General features: G+C 35.6%; 1 protein-coding gene across 6 annotated transcripts in view; it reads right to left on the minus strand.

Moving 5' to 3' along the window:
• LOC145279864 (uncharacterized) overlaps positions 1–13,782 on the minus strand; it is a 333,260-nt gene that overhangs the window by 38,941 nt on the left and 280,537 nt on the right. For 4 of the 6 annotated variants that reach the window (XM_080131306.1, XM_080131307.1, XM_080131305.1 and 1 more), the window contains exon 3: positions 1,905–2,042. The exons of the other annotated variants lie outside the window; for them this stretch is intronic. The gene's annotated coding sequence lies outside the window, so the exon portion shown is untranslated. The remainder of the gene's footprint in view (positions 1–1,904; positions 2,043–13,782) is intronic. 6 annotated transcript variants of the gene reach the window in all.

Genomic DNA, 13,782 nt, shown 5'->3' on the forward strand with positions numbered 1-13,782 from the left:
GTAAACAAGTTATGTAACAGTTAAAAAATAACCAAAAATAAAACAAAATTAAAATATCTTAAAATAATATATATATATATATATATATATATAGTCATCCACAAATATATATATTTAGCAGGGACGAGAGGAAAAGAATACCAATAAAAATAAATTGAATCACCAAAACAAATAAAATATCACATTCAGAAAACACATAGTTATTATGGAATCAGTTCTGAGTATTAATGGATAATCCAGTTTTAGTCACGGAAATGACCGAAACAGTTGACAATTGAAAAAAAAAATGCTAACAGACGATATTGTGCATGCAAAAGTTGTGGTTTTGTTTTGTTTTTCTTAAAAAAAAATTAATTAATTAATTAAAAAAGGGAAAAATAAAATAACAATAATAAAATAACAACAATAATAATAATGCGATTCCGACACATAGGCGAACTTAAGTGCGACCGTACCGGTGTTAGGTGAAAACCTCGCCTTGGTGTGAAAATGTTCTGATTATTAAACCGGATTTCCTGTTTTAGTTTAAAATAAATAAGCATATTGACATGGAAGAAGATGTGAAACTTTTGAATACGTTTTTATTTTATTTTTTAATATATCTTACATAATTTATTTAAAAACAGGAAGGCCGATTTAGTAATCGGAACATCTTCACATGGAAGCTAAGTTTATATCTGACACCGGTACGGTCGCACTTAGGCGACCCCTATGCCGCTAAGCTGGAAAAAGGAAAGAAAAAAAAAACCCTAATTAAATAATAATAAAAAAAAGTATCTTTCAACATAAATTGCTCCGACAATTACTGAGAGTGACTCGGAACTCCATAAGAACTGAAATCCTCTGGGGTTCCTTATAAATACCACAATAACTCATACAAGTTTTTTTTTTGAAAAAAAAAAAAAAAAAAAGGTGCTAGTGCACTTACTGATCCGCGCTATTTTTTAAATCGTATTTCTAAGTTTAATTGAAGTTTTATGATTTACAGATTAGGTCCACCTGAGCCACCTACACAAATTTCTTTTAAATGACGACTTTTAAAGGTTTTCGACTATGCTGAATACGAAAACCGCATTGAAACTTTGCAGAAATAAGTAGTTATCGAGATATAAAATGTTGTATTATGCATTGTATTCTTTGGCGACCATCTTTTCACGCGCATGCGCGCCATAAACAAATCTACCCATCCATGACTGACACTGCACGCGCGTAAAAAAGATGGCCGCCAAAGAATACAATGCATAATACAACTTTTTATATCTCGATAACTAATTATTTCTGCAAAATTTTTCGTATTCAGCATAGTCGAAAACCTATAAAAGGTGTCATTTAAAAGAAAATTGTGGAGGTGGACCTAATCTAAAAAAATACCATTTTTTTTTAATTCAATTGTAAGGTTAAAGTATAGAATAGGTACAAAACACCCTCCCCTTCCCATGTTAAGAATCTTTTTAAATAATAACGTTATTATTTCAGTAGTTAGCACGGATCAATAAGTGCATGAGTACCAAATAAGTTTTTAAAGGTCTTCGCTGCCTGCACTGCACACGAGTGTGCAAGGAAAGAATGCATTCAGATAAATATGTCAACAAAACCAAGAAAAAAATAAGAATTATCCGGCAAAAGTTATGTATACGTAATGTTAAAGCGCACACACAAACACAAATCGGCAGAAGCCTTTGAAGTTTTTTTGTCATTTTTTTTTTTTTTGATAACGTACACTTACATATTTGAAAAGTACGATAGAAACAATTGCACTAACAAAAAAAAAATGCTGATATGTATGAAAGAGAGAGAGAGAGAGAGAGAGAGAGAGAGAGAGAGAGAGAGAGAGAGAGAGTGTGTGTGTGTGTGTGTGTGTGTGTGTGAGAGTGAGTGTGGATTATGTATATATATATACGTACATATATGTGTTTTTTGCAGATACAACATGCCACAGTTAGCCGACGGGTTGCAATAGCAGCAGGGTTTCACGGAACAGATTATAGACGAGAAATCCAGTTTGAGGTGTTGATATTCTACATTAGTGTTGACCCAATAACCTGGAAGATTAATGGAAAAGAAAACAGATTAGAGAGACAGGCCATTAAAGCCGGGTTTTGTAGCGGCAGGGAAAACAAAAACAAATATGACATAGTCGCCGCCGACACTTGCCGGTGAAAACAGTGCCAACGCGAATAAAGGAGTGGAAGAGAGAGAGATAGAGAGAGAGGCGGATTGTGCGTGAGCAAGAGAAAGATAGGAAAAGAAAGAAAGAGAGAGAGAGAGAGAGAGAGGAAAAGAACGCGAGAGAAGGAAAGGGGAAGAGAGGACGTGAAAAGCGATGAAAGGGAACGGACAGAGTAAAAGAGAGGAGGGAGAGAAAAACAGGGAGAAAAAGAGGACGGAGAGGAATAGAAAAGGGGGGATAAAAGAAGGAAGAGGGAGAGAGAGACAGAGAGGAGGAAAGAGGGACAGAGAGGCGAAGAAAGAGGGACAGAGAGGAGGAGAGAGGGGGACAGAGAGGAAGAGAGAGGGGGACAGAGAGGAAGAGAGAGAGAGAGGGGCAGAGAGGGACAGAGAGAGTGGGGCAGAAAGGAAGAGAGATTGGGACAGAGGAGGAAAGAGTGGGGAGTGACGGAACAAGGGCGAGAAAACGAATGTGCAAGTTGCATGAGGTTATACTCTGACCATTTACAGCAAAAATAAATAAATAAAAATAAAAAGACTCATTTAAAATATTGGTATAATAATTTCATAATAAATTAAAAACACACAAATTTATAATCCATCAACGACCGTGGTGCTGGTGCGCGCGTCTATGTCGGAATGTTGCAATTATTTCCCATTTAATTTTAGGATTCCTTTCAACGCAAAATACATTTTTTCACTTTTTAAAAAAAAAATATTTTTACATTCATGGACAAGTTATAATTTTCCGTCTACGAATTATTAATTAAAAATAAAAATTCTTTGAAAGAATTTTCAAAATAATATTTCCTTCGTCAGAAATATGAAGACGCCTTTAATCCAGAGAGATTTTTTTTTAAATTTTATTTTTATATATATATATATATATATATATATATATATATATATATATATTTCTCCAATACCTCTAGCCTTGATATAGGGAAGACTAAAACTTGCTGCTATGGTTTCAAATGATCCGAGATAACAGCAAAGGGAGACTTGATTCCAAATATTTCTTGTTATATCTCCACTCTTTTGGAAATAGGGTACGATTATGGATATCTCCAGTATCAAATAATCCTTACACATTGTGAAATTTACTTTATGTATGAAAACCAAAGAGCGGAGATATAACATTAGAAATATTTGGAATCAAGTCTCTCCTTGCTGTTATTTCAGATCATTTGAAAACATAGCAGTAAGTTTCAGTCTCTCCCCTCCATCAAGGCCAGAGTTTTTGGGGAAATATAAGATATTTTGTATGTAAAACTAGGAAACAAATGACTATGATTGAAACTTTTTATGGCAGTAAAAAAAAGTGCCAAAAATAGGCTATGGATGATCCCCTTAATGTGCGACCGTAAAGGCAAATATTACATAGCCCACTACACAGTTCAGATCATTACCTTTCCAACGAACCTTTAATTGTTAGATTCTGATCAATAGTCGCTGAGATTTGGAACTTATTAAATTGCAAAAAAAAAGTGGTGTGTATATATATATATATATATATATATATATATATATATATATATATATATATATATATATATATATATATATATATATATATATATTAGTGTTGGGGTGATTAATTGGAATCGGAATCGGGAAAATCGGAGCTTTTTGGGGTATTGGAATCGGTATCAGAATCGGAAAAAGAGTCTATTTTCCGATACCAGAAGCGATTCCTTCAGTTATCTTTTTTATTTGCTTTTGGTTTGTAGTAATCTATCTATATCTCTATAAAAGTGAACGTGTCTGTCAGTCTGTCTGTCTGTCTGCCTGTGTACATTTTCCTTCGCAATAACTCTGTTAATTTTCAGTCTACAGACTTGAAATTTGATATACAGGGTACTGAGATTTGGGAAAATCTATGTGATCGGTTTTCGGCCAGAAATTTAGCGATTAAGGGGTCAAAGTTCAACGATTTGACCTTTGGGAACACTACCAAACTCCTCCGACAATTTGGGGTCTAAACACTTGAAATTTTAGATATAGGTTCCTTGAACATGGATCTAACTGAATAACTTGATTTGAGCCCCAAACAATACATTTTAAGGGGTCATAATAGGAGTCAAATTTAAAAAAAAATTGCCCTTTTTTTTTTTTTTTTTTTTTTTTTTTTTTGCTCAGCATATACCTTAAAACACCCAGCCAACGCCGGGCTGAAATACTAGTATATCCGTGAAAGTGTCTGTCTGTCTGTGTACATTTCCCTACACAATATCTCTGTCAACAGACTCGAAATTTGATATACAGGGTACTGAGATTTGGGAAAATCTTTCTCATCGGTTTTCGGACAGAAATTTGGCTGTTAAGGGGTAAAAATTCAACGATTTGACCTTTGAGAACTCTACCAAACTCCTCCACCAATTTTGGGTCTAAACACTTGAAATTTTAGATATAGGTTCCTTGGACATGGATCTAACTTTATAACTGAATTTGAGCCCAAAACAATAAATGTTAAGGGGTCATAATAGGGGTCAAAGTTTTAAAAAAATTGACTACTGCAGTCTCTACCAAATTACTCAGAAAATTTCTGGTCGAAACATTCGAAATTTTACATAAAGAGTATCCAGAGGTAGGGCAAGCTTTTTAATCGGTTTGGATCGAAAATTTGAGCTACCAATATATAAATGTATGTATGTATGTATGTATGTTTGTCATGTCTGCCTAAAACTTTTGACAGAGGCGACAGATTTTCACAAGATCAGTATCGTTTTTAAGCTCAACCTTTGACGACAAATATCGAAAAATTGGCTAAAAACATTAATTTCTTCACCTTCAACTGGGTACTTTTCAACAGGGAGGGGTCGCTTTCTTGCCGATATTGTCGAAAGTCATGTCCTCATTTCGATTGTCTATCCTTAATTTAAACCTACGTCACTTCTGGTTTGGCGGTGGTCGTAACAGCAAAGACGTCACGTTTTTTTCCTATTCTTTTCCTCCTTCGCAGTACGGGTTCGAGCATGCCTTCCTACTACCACTTTTTTTTTTTTTTGCTCAATATAGACCTCCAAACATCCGGGCAACACCGGGCTGAAATGCAAATAATAAAATTAAAAAAAAAAAATTTATTGATTTTAAATTTCCAGTAAAATCTCTAGATCATCCCCTCAGAAGTGTGTTCTTACGTTTGAGAAAATATATACACATTTAAGATGTGTTTTTTACAATAACAAAATAACACTTTTATAGTTAAATATTTAGAGATTTATAAATAATCGAAATCGGTTATTGTATTGAAATCAGGGAAAAATATTGGAATCGCCCCATCACTAATTATATATATATATATATATATATATATATATACTCGTGGCCAAATTGATTATTGAAATGTTCATATCTTTGGTTCCATGGGACGAAACTACACGAAAATTTGCAGGCTTTTTAAAGATTAGAATACTATTCTATGGTTAAAATTTTTTTACAATTGGTAAAAAAGAACTTTTATTTTAAAACCAATAAAATATGCCCAAATTTGCCTACATCTGTATATATATAGTGTCCTGGTAAGCCAGCATAAGTTTTACTAGTTTGGGATGAACTTTGCTCAGGGATATTTCTTTGCTTGGTTGTCTCCCCTGTAGCCTTACCAGGCCACTAATATATATATATACACACACATACACACTTCTATAAATTTGTTTTTTTCTGTGTGTATTGATATTCATATCAACAACCCTTTTTTTCTATTTAAAAAAAATATTATATTATAAAAAGAAAATACTACTGTATTATATTTGTGTTGTGGAATTGCACTCACCTGCAAAACATCTAGCTAATTTGCATATTCTTTTAAACATTTAATTAATTCCTTTTCGTTTTTTCGGTTTTCTTATGGGATGCTCATCTTTAGTCAACTATTACGTGTAATTATTTTCATACAGATATTCTACATGGTTTATTCTTGCGTAATATTTGCGTAAAAAAGTTTATAGTAAACACACCTCTTTCTATATATATTTATGTATCCATATGTATATTTGTTTAAAAAATTTTGCCTACTAAACTTCTGTCAATTTTTGATCTACAGAAATGAAACTTAATATATAGGGTATTCGAAGTCATGCAAAACTTTATATTTGGGTTTTAACCAGGGAAAATCTGTGCAAAAGTGTGAAAATTAAAGAAATGGAATTTGCCAGGTGAAAGTTGAATTACGAATATGCATGCATAACATAAAATAGCTATTGGTTCATGTTTTAATTTTTAGCTTTACAGCAAACAGGTCTTCATAGCTCAGGCATTAACATCAAAGGAAAAAGTAAATCGTAAGCGAAACATTTTGATTTTGATTCTCAGCAGCATAAGAGTCATTTTTAAAATTTTTTTAAAAATCATTACTATATATTGGGTCCAATATAATCTATAAATGTAAAAGCGAAAATGTGTGTGTGTGTATTGTGTATGTCCGCAAAAGGCTTTTCTTGCTTGGTTCTCGCTCGACTCGCTCATTCTTAAAACTTTTTATATCACATGTAAATCGTAATATCTACAAGTTAAGAACGGGGGTCGCCTGTCTATTTAATTTGCCCGACTTTTAAAAGCTAAATATTCCACAATTTTGGATAGCCGCGTGTTGATTCGGCTTTTTCGTATAAAAGCAAAACTAAGCTTAACACATCCTTCCTGGCGCGATCGCCGGAAACGTCCAAAAGCAATCAGCTTTGATCAATGCGGAGTTTCTCCTTATATCAGACAATTGCTATTCAATTTAGACAATCCCTTTTTATGGGGGAGTTGGTTTCCCCCCACAACATCTTGGGGAAACAAAAAAAACCAAAAAAACTGTCCTGTAGTAAATAAAAAAACTGCCCCGCAGTAAAAGTTAACCTCATTAAGTCATTAAGTATGGGCACCTGCCAATTCTTAGTACTTAAATTAATTCAAACATGTTTCCGTTACTTTTGCTTGGTGGCCGATTGGTTTACATCGCACTTAATTTTCACACTTTATTTTCCAACTTTGCCTCAAGGCTTTGGATTCGATCCATCCTACTTACCGACCAAAACTTTTTTTTAACCCCCCCTCGCCCAACAACACCCGGACAACGATTTTTTATCATTCTTTTGTTTTGATTTACCCAAAATCACACACACACACACCTCTAAACACCCGGGCAATGCAGGATACCCCTGCTAGTATAATAATAAATATGAAATCTGTATATTTACGCATATTTTACGACCGGTCAATGCCAGGCGGCCTGCTAGTATATGCATATATATATATATATATATGCTATAAAAATATTATTTCGCTGTATCACAGTTCTTCAGTGCGGCTAGAGTGTTTCAATATATTAGACAGATAGACAGAGACAGACAGATTTTTTAAAAAGTAGAAGAGTGTGATGCATATGAGAGAAAAATGTATATTTGAAGGAGTGGAGCAACATTGATTATTTAAAAAATTTATTCAATATTTTTTCATTTTAATATATATATATATGTTTTTTAAATATTAGTGTTGAATATTTATTAATAATTAACATTTAAAAGAACACCTTTTAAAAAAATTAGCTTAAAAAATTTATATGCTTAGGCTTCATTTCTAAACTAATTAACCGATCATTATGAATTTGAAACAGCCACTAGTCATAAAAGGTCGTAATGCAGGCCGCATTTAGTTTAATTTTATGCAAAGGTGGTTAAAGGGAACAGAAGCTCTCCATAACAATTCAGATACCTCCATTTTTGTGAAATCAATAAATATTCCGAAAATGTCTATTTCTTTGAAGTAATACAAATATTTCAGATTTGCATTATATTCAATCCATAGTCTTTAGATTATATTAAGCAAGATTCACTGAATTGTGGCCTTAAATTTTAGACATTTTCTAGAATCCAAATCATACAATGGACTTTGATCAAAATTGTAATAAGGAGTCTAGACATAAGGTTTAGTATTGTTATGTCTTAATCTTTAGCTTTATAAAGAGACAAAGTTGCACAAAACTTTTCAAGGAATTAATTTTCCCCGTCCTGGGACGGGTATTTCGATTAAAGTCTACAGGAAAAAGTTTTAGGGAAACAAACGTTATATAACTCACAATTAGTATTACAGACATGTTTTTACAACTTTGACCAAGATGGGCGTGTCTATTTTCCTGAAAATATAGAATGCATAATCACTCTAGGTATTCCCACTAAATGGGCTCAAATTATCGCCAAACTGATTATAAATACACACACACACATACATACATTATATATATATATTTATATATATATATATATATATATATATATATATATATATATGGTGTTTTTTTTTTAGACTTGACAGATTATATAAGTAAGGGTGACTGCACGTGGAAATTTTGTAGCAAGATTTGTACAATCTCCAACCACACCTGTGAGTCAACGTTATTAAATACTAGCAGCAACTGGAGGTTCAGGGCGATTGGCAACAATTACGAGATAAGCAGAGAACACATACAGCCTAAAATTCAACGTAAACTACAATATATTGTGGACTAAGTAACTGTGAGAGGCATGTGAAGCTTCCTCCTGGTGCACCATGATGGGTCCCCAACTAGAGCAGGTAATCAATCGATTTCATTGAAAAAATGCAACAATTTCACCAATTTCAATGGAAATAATATGGGTGTGTGAAATGTTCGTTAATCATCATTCAATCCCAGGCAACGTCGGATCTCCCTGGTAACTTATGGCAACCAAGCTACACAAAATTTTATGGAGGGAAATTCAATTGGATCTGTTCAAATTAAAGAGAAAGAATGTGAAAATGGGCAGGAGAGAGGGTAAGAACGGTCGAGAGAGAAAGAGAGTGTAAGAACGGTCGAGAGAGAAAGAGAGTGTAAGAACGGGCGAGAGAGAAAGAGAGTGTAAGAACGGTCGAGAGAGAAAGAGAGTGTAAGAACGGTCGAGAGAGAAAGAGAGTGTAAGAACGGGCGAGAGAGAAAGAGAGTGTAAGAACGGGCGAGAGAGAAAGAGAGTGTAAGAACGGTCGAGAGAGAAAGAGAGTGTAAGAACGGTCGAGAGAGAAAGAGAGTGTAAGAACGGGCGAGAGAGAAAGAGAGTGTAAGAACGGGCGAGAGAGAAAGAGAGTGTAAGAACGGGCGAGAGAGAAAGAGAGTGTAAGAACGGGCGAGAGAGAAAGAGAGTGTAAGAACGGTCGAGAGAGAAAGAGAGTGTAAGAACGGTCGAGAGAGAAAGAGAGTGTAAGAAAGGTCAAGAGAGAAAGAGAGTGTAAGAACGGGCTAGAGAGAAAGAGAGTGTAAGAACGAGCGAGAGAGAAAGAGTGTAAGAACAGGCGAGAGAGTGTGTGAGAACGGACGAGAGAGAGAGAGTGTGAGAACGGGCGAGAGAGAGAGAGAGTGTGTGAGAACGGGCAAAAGAGAGAGAGTGTGTGAGAACGGGCAAAAGAGAGAGAGTGTGTGAGAACGGGCGAGAGAAAGAGTGTGTTAGAACGGGCGAGAGAGAGAGAGAGTGTGTGAGAACGGGCGAGAGAGAGAGAGAGAGTGTGTGAGAACGGGCGAGAGAGAGAGAGAGAGTGTGTGAGAACGGGCGAGAGAGAGAGAGAGAGTGTGAGAACGGACGAGAGAGAGAGTGTGTGTGAGAACGGGCGAGAGAGAGAGAGTGTGTGAGAACGGACGAGAGAGAGAGAGTGTGTGTGAGAACGGGCGAGAGAGAGAGAGTGTGTGTGAGAACGGGCGAGAGAGAGAGAGTGTGTGTGAGAACGGGCGAGAGAGAGAGAGAGAGTGTGTGTGAGAACGGGCGAGAGAGAGAGAGAGTGTGTGTGAGAACGGGCAAGAGAGAGAGAGAGTGTGTGTGAGAACGGGCGAGAGAGAGAATGAGTGTGTGTGAGAACGGGCGAGAGAGAGAGAGAGTGTGTGTGAGAACGGGCGAGAGAGAGAGTGTGTGTAAGAACGGGCAAGAGAGAGAGAGTGTGTGTGAGAACGGGCAAGAGAGAGAGAGATTGTGAGAACGGGCGAGAGAGAGAGAGAGAGATTGTGAGAACGGGCGAGAGAGAGTGTGTGTGTGAGAACGAGCAAGAGAGAGAGAGAGTGTGTGAGGACGGGCGAGAGAGAGAGAGAGTGTGTGAGAACAGGAGAGAGAGAGAGAGAGTGAGTGTGTGTGTGTGAGAGAGAGAGAGTGAGAACGGGCAAGAGCTTACGAATTTAACTGTTTGTATTAAGGAGTGGCAGCATTCAAGCCCAATATTTTATATGATAAGATAAACTTTAGCTTTTCAGATGATGCAATGATAAACATTGCATCGAGAGACAATAGATACTTTCTGAAAGAATTCCCGTGAAAAGTGAAGGAGCTTAAAGTGAAGCAAGGATGACCCAATAACTGATACTCTGCTTAAATCTGTAAGTAATACCGGAACTGTTAGATTGAGAAGAAAGTTCTTGCGGAATTACATGCATACATTTAAACAGATTTTTGCCCTTTATATTATAGAAGATGCCGTGGGTGACATTTTGGTTTGGAGGGAGGAAAGTACCCTGATTGTTGCAGTTGCTTAAAGTTGTTTGTTAAAACTTTATGAGACAACTGGACTTCCTTTCATTATGTGTTATTTTTTCTTCCTAGAAAAAGTCCCATACTAGCTACGTGTTACTAAAAAAATAGACTTTGCGCTTGAAAAGATCTGGGTTTTGTTATTTTTGTAACATTTCAATCAAGTTGATATTTTAATACACTCCTTACAGTTTATATTTCAGTAATATTGTTATCTTGAAATATTTTAACTTGCTGAATTTGTCATGGGTAAATTTTTCATCACCTGCCCTAAAAATACAGCTGTATAGTATTGGCAATAAACTTAACGCTCCTTAATGACTCATTTAAAAGGTTTTAAATTAAAAGATTCACTGCTCAATCTGCCCTTTTTCTCCACTTAAAACACCACTCCCATTAAAGAGCTATCTGTCTGCTTTCGAAACTAACAAACAGAAAAACGGTGGGAAATCTACACTTAGCAATGGCTGAGACGGTCTTACTAACCTTTTATTGATCTTATTAAATTCGGTTGCTTTTTTTTCTTGCTTTTGGATTCTTTTAGTATTCGGATCTCTAAGCGTTTATACATTTCTATAGATTCTTCTTGCCAATAAAATTCATTAAATGCTGGGGACTTTTTGAATACTTAAAGTAAATGTGGTATTATGGTGAACATGTCTACTTTAAGAGAAGATTATAGATCAGCATGAAACCCGCCTCACCCCTACTTTGAAACATTTTAGCCGTATGCCTAATTAGTTATCAACATTCATGTAAATTTTATAATGAATACTGCACTTGGCTTAGGGATTTTATCCTCGACCCTCAAAATCAGCAGAGATTAAAGCATTCCTGTAATGATCTGGCCCCTGTTGATTGCGGTGTTATGTGGGTTCCGTGCAGTTCTAGTCGGTCCACCCTCCCAGGCTTTGCCTTTTTTCTTTGAGAAGGGGTTAGTTTATTGCTAATCGTTTAAGACGCCCCGCTGGGAATGCCACGAGGCTGCACAGGCATTTTTTTCAAAGTAAGAGGGCTCCTTCTCTTGAGCACTAACTTTTCAATCCCACTTTCCGATTCTGGTGTCACAGTTCTTGCAGGGGAAGGGAACTATATGCTCTTAGCTTTTTGGCTAAGAGCAAAGTGTAGTATCTATTCAGATACTTTTCTATCATCGGTCAGTGAAGGAAAAGTTCTTTTAGACAGACATTTTTTTTCATAAACCATAATGATTATTTTTGAATAGCTGGATTTTCCCCGCGTTAAAAACCAACCTTGTGTGTAATTGTCCTCACGAGAAGGCAAATAAATGGTCGTTTCTTTGCCCCTGGCTTAGAATAAAGTGCAGTATCTGCTTTAAGTCTTCTCTTGTGGTGAGGCAAGTAAATAGGGACCCTGTAGGGATTTAATTGTAAAAAATAGGTTGCTGTTTTTTGTTACAGAAGGCCCTGATAACCAATAATCTTGTTTATTTATCCAACTCTCCTAAAACTTAGCACAGTCTAATGATACAAAAACCAACAATGGTAATGGAATTCATGAATATTAAATTCCTTTATACTAACATTGAGCACTTTTTTGTTGTTTCAGTAGATGTACTTCTAGGAAACGAAATCAAACTACCATTATAATACTCTTTTTATTAAAAAACCTAAAACCTTAAAGAATAAAGATTTTTTTACCTTGTTTTTCTGTCACGTTATGATGGCTCTGAATTTATTTTTTTTTTGTATGAGAGTAGAGGTTGAATAGTAAAATATATAAAGACGAGGATCAATGAGAGAGGAAAGGTTGTAGTTAAAATCAAATGTTTAAGAATTATCATTGAAGTAACTTTGTAGATTAAGAAATGTGGATATGAAAAAGAGGTTTAATATTTTTTAAAAAAAAAAAGTATTAATGTGTTTTGGATAGGATTCCCGGCTTAAGATTTCATTCAAGGTGCCTGGCGCTGCCCGGGTGTTTGGAAGTTTGTGTTGAGCAAAAAAAAAAAAAAAGTTATAGTAGACAGGCTCGAACCCATACCGCGAAGGCAGAAAAAAAACATGAAAAAAAAGTGACGTCTTTGCCATTGCGTCCATCGCCAACCGGAAGTGACGAAGGGTTAAATTAAGGCTAGACAATCAAAAAGACGGGATGACTTTCGAAAATATCGACGAAAAAAAGCGACCCCTCCCTGTAGAAAAGTGCCCAGTTGAAGGTGAAGGAATTAATGTTTTTAGCCAATTTTTCGATATTTGTCGTCCAAAGGGTCCAGCTTCAAAACGATTCCGATCTCGTGAAAATCCGTCGCCTCTGTCGAAAGTTTTAGGCAGACATACATACATACATTTAAACAGACAGGTGAGATATTTATCAAATGATAGGTCAACCAGATAAGGATTGAGTGGCTTGTCTCTACTGACGGTTGAAAGACTGACTCAAGACCGTCATAAATGGTGGGATTTTTTTCCAACATGGAACGAATCTCTCTGGAGTATGTACATATGTTAGATAGTGCTCGTTTTTACTTAAAAAAAATCACCTTTATTTCGTGAAGCTCGCTTCAATTTTAATACAAAAAGGGGTTATGCAAGCTGAATGACGTCACAAAAAGATAACGCCTTCTATTAAAATAGAGGGCAAAAGATTATGATGTTATCGAAATGTGACGTCATTCATTACAACGAACAGAGAAAAGGGAGAGAAATAATGGAAGGAAAGGAGAGTGAGGGGTAATTAGATACTTATGTAAAATAGACTTTTAATTTAACGGAAACTCCAGAATTTGGACGGCAAATTTCGGACTCGGTTGGCATATGCAAATGAAAAATTGAACGAAAAAAGGTGATTACAGACGACAGTTTACTTTCGCAGATTTCGAGTTTCAGCTAAAGAACATTGCCCACAAAATTTAGGGCTTATTTTTCCCAACATTATTAGTGCGTAAATAACCGCAATAGATGCGTGAATATTTGAACCCACCATGGTAGATTACGTAGTCTAGTGTTGTATCCATTGAATCACTCACCACCGCCTTTAATGAACAACTTTCAAAGAGGTCAGGTATTTCTTGCGTAAAAAAAAAAAAAAAAAAAAAAAAAAAAAATGACTGGGAATGAAAACGGTTTTCACATGGAAAAAATTT

The sequence above is a fragment of the Euprymna scolopes genome, chromosome 7, assembly GCF_053919585.1.
Source record: "Euprymna scolopes isolate OS-2025 chromosome 7, ASM5391958v1, whole genome shotgun sequence".
NCBI classification, from domain to species: Eukaryota; Metazoa; Mollusca; class Cephalopoda; order Sepiida; family Sepiolidae; genus Euprymna; species Euprymna scolopes.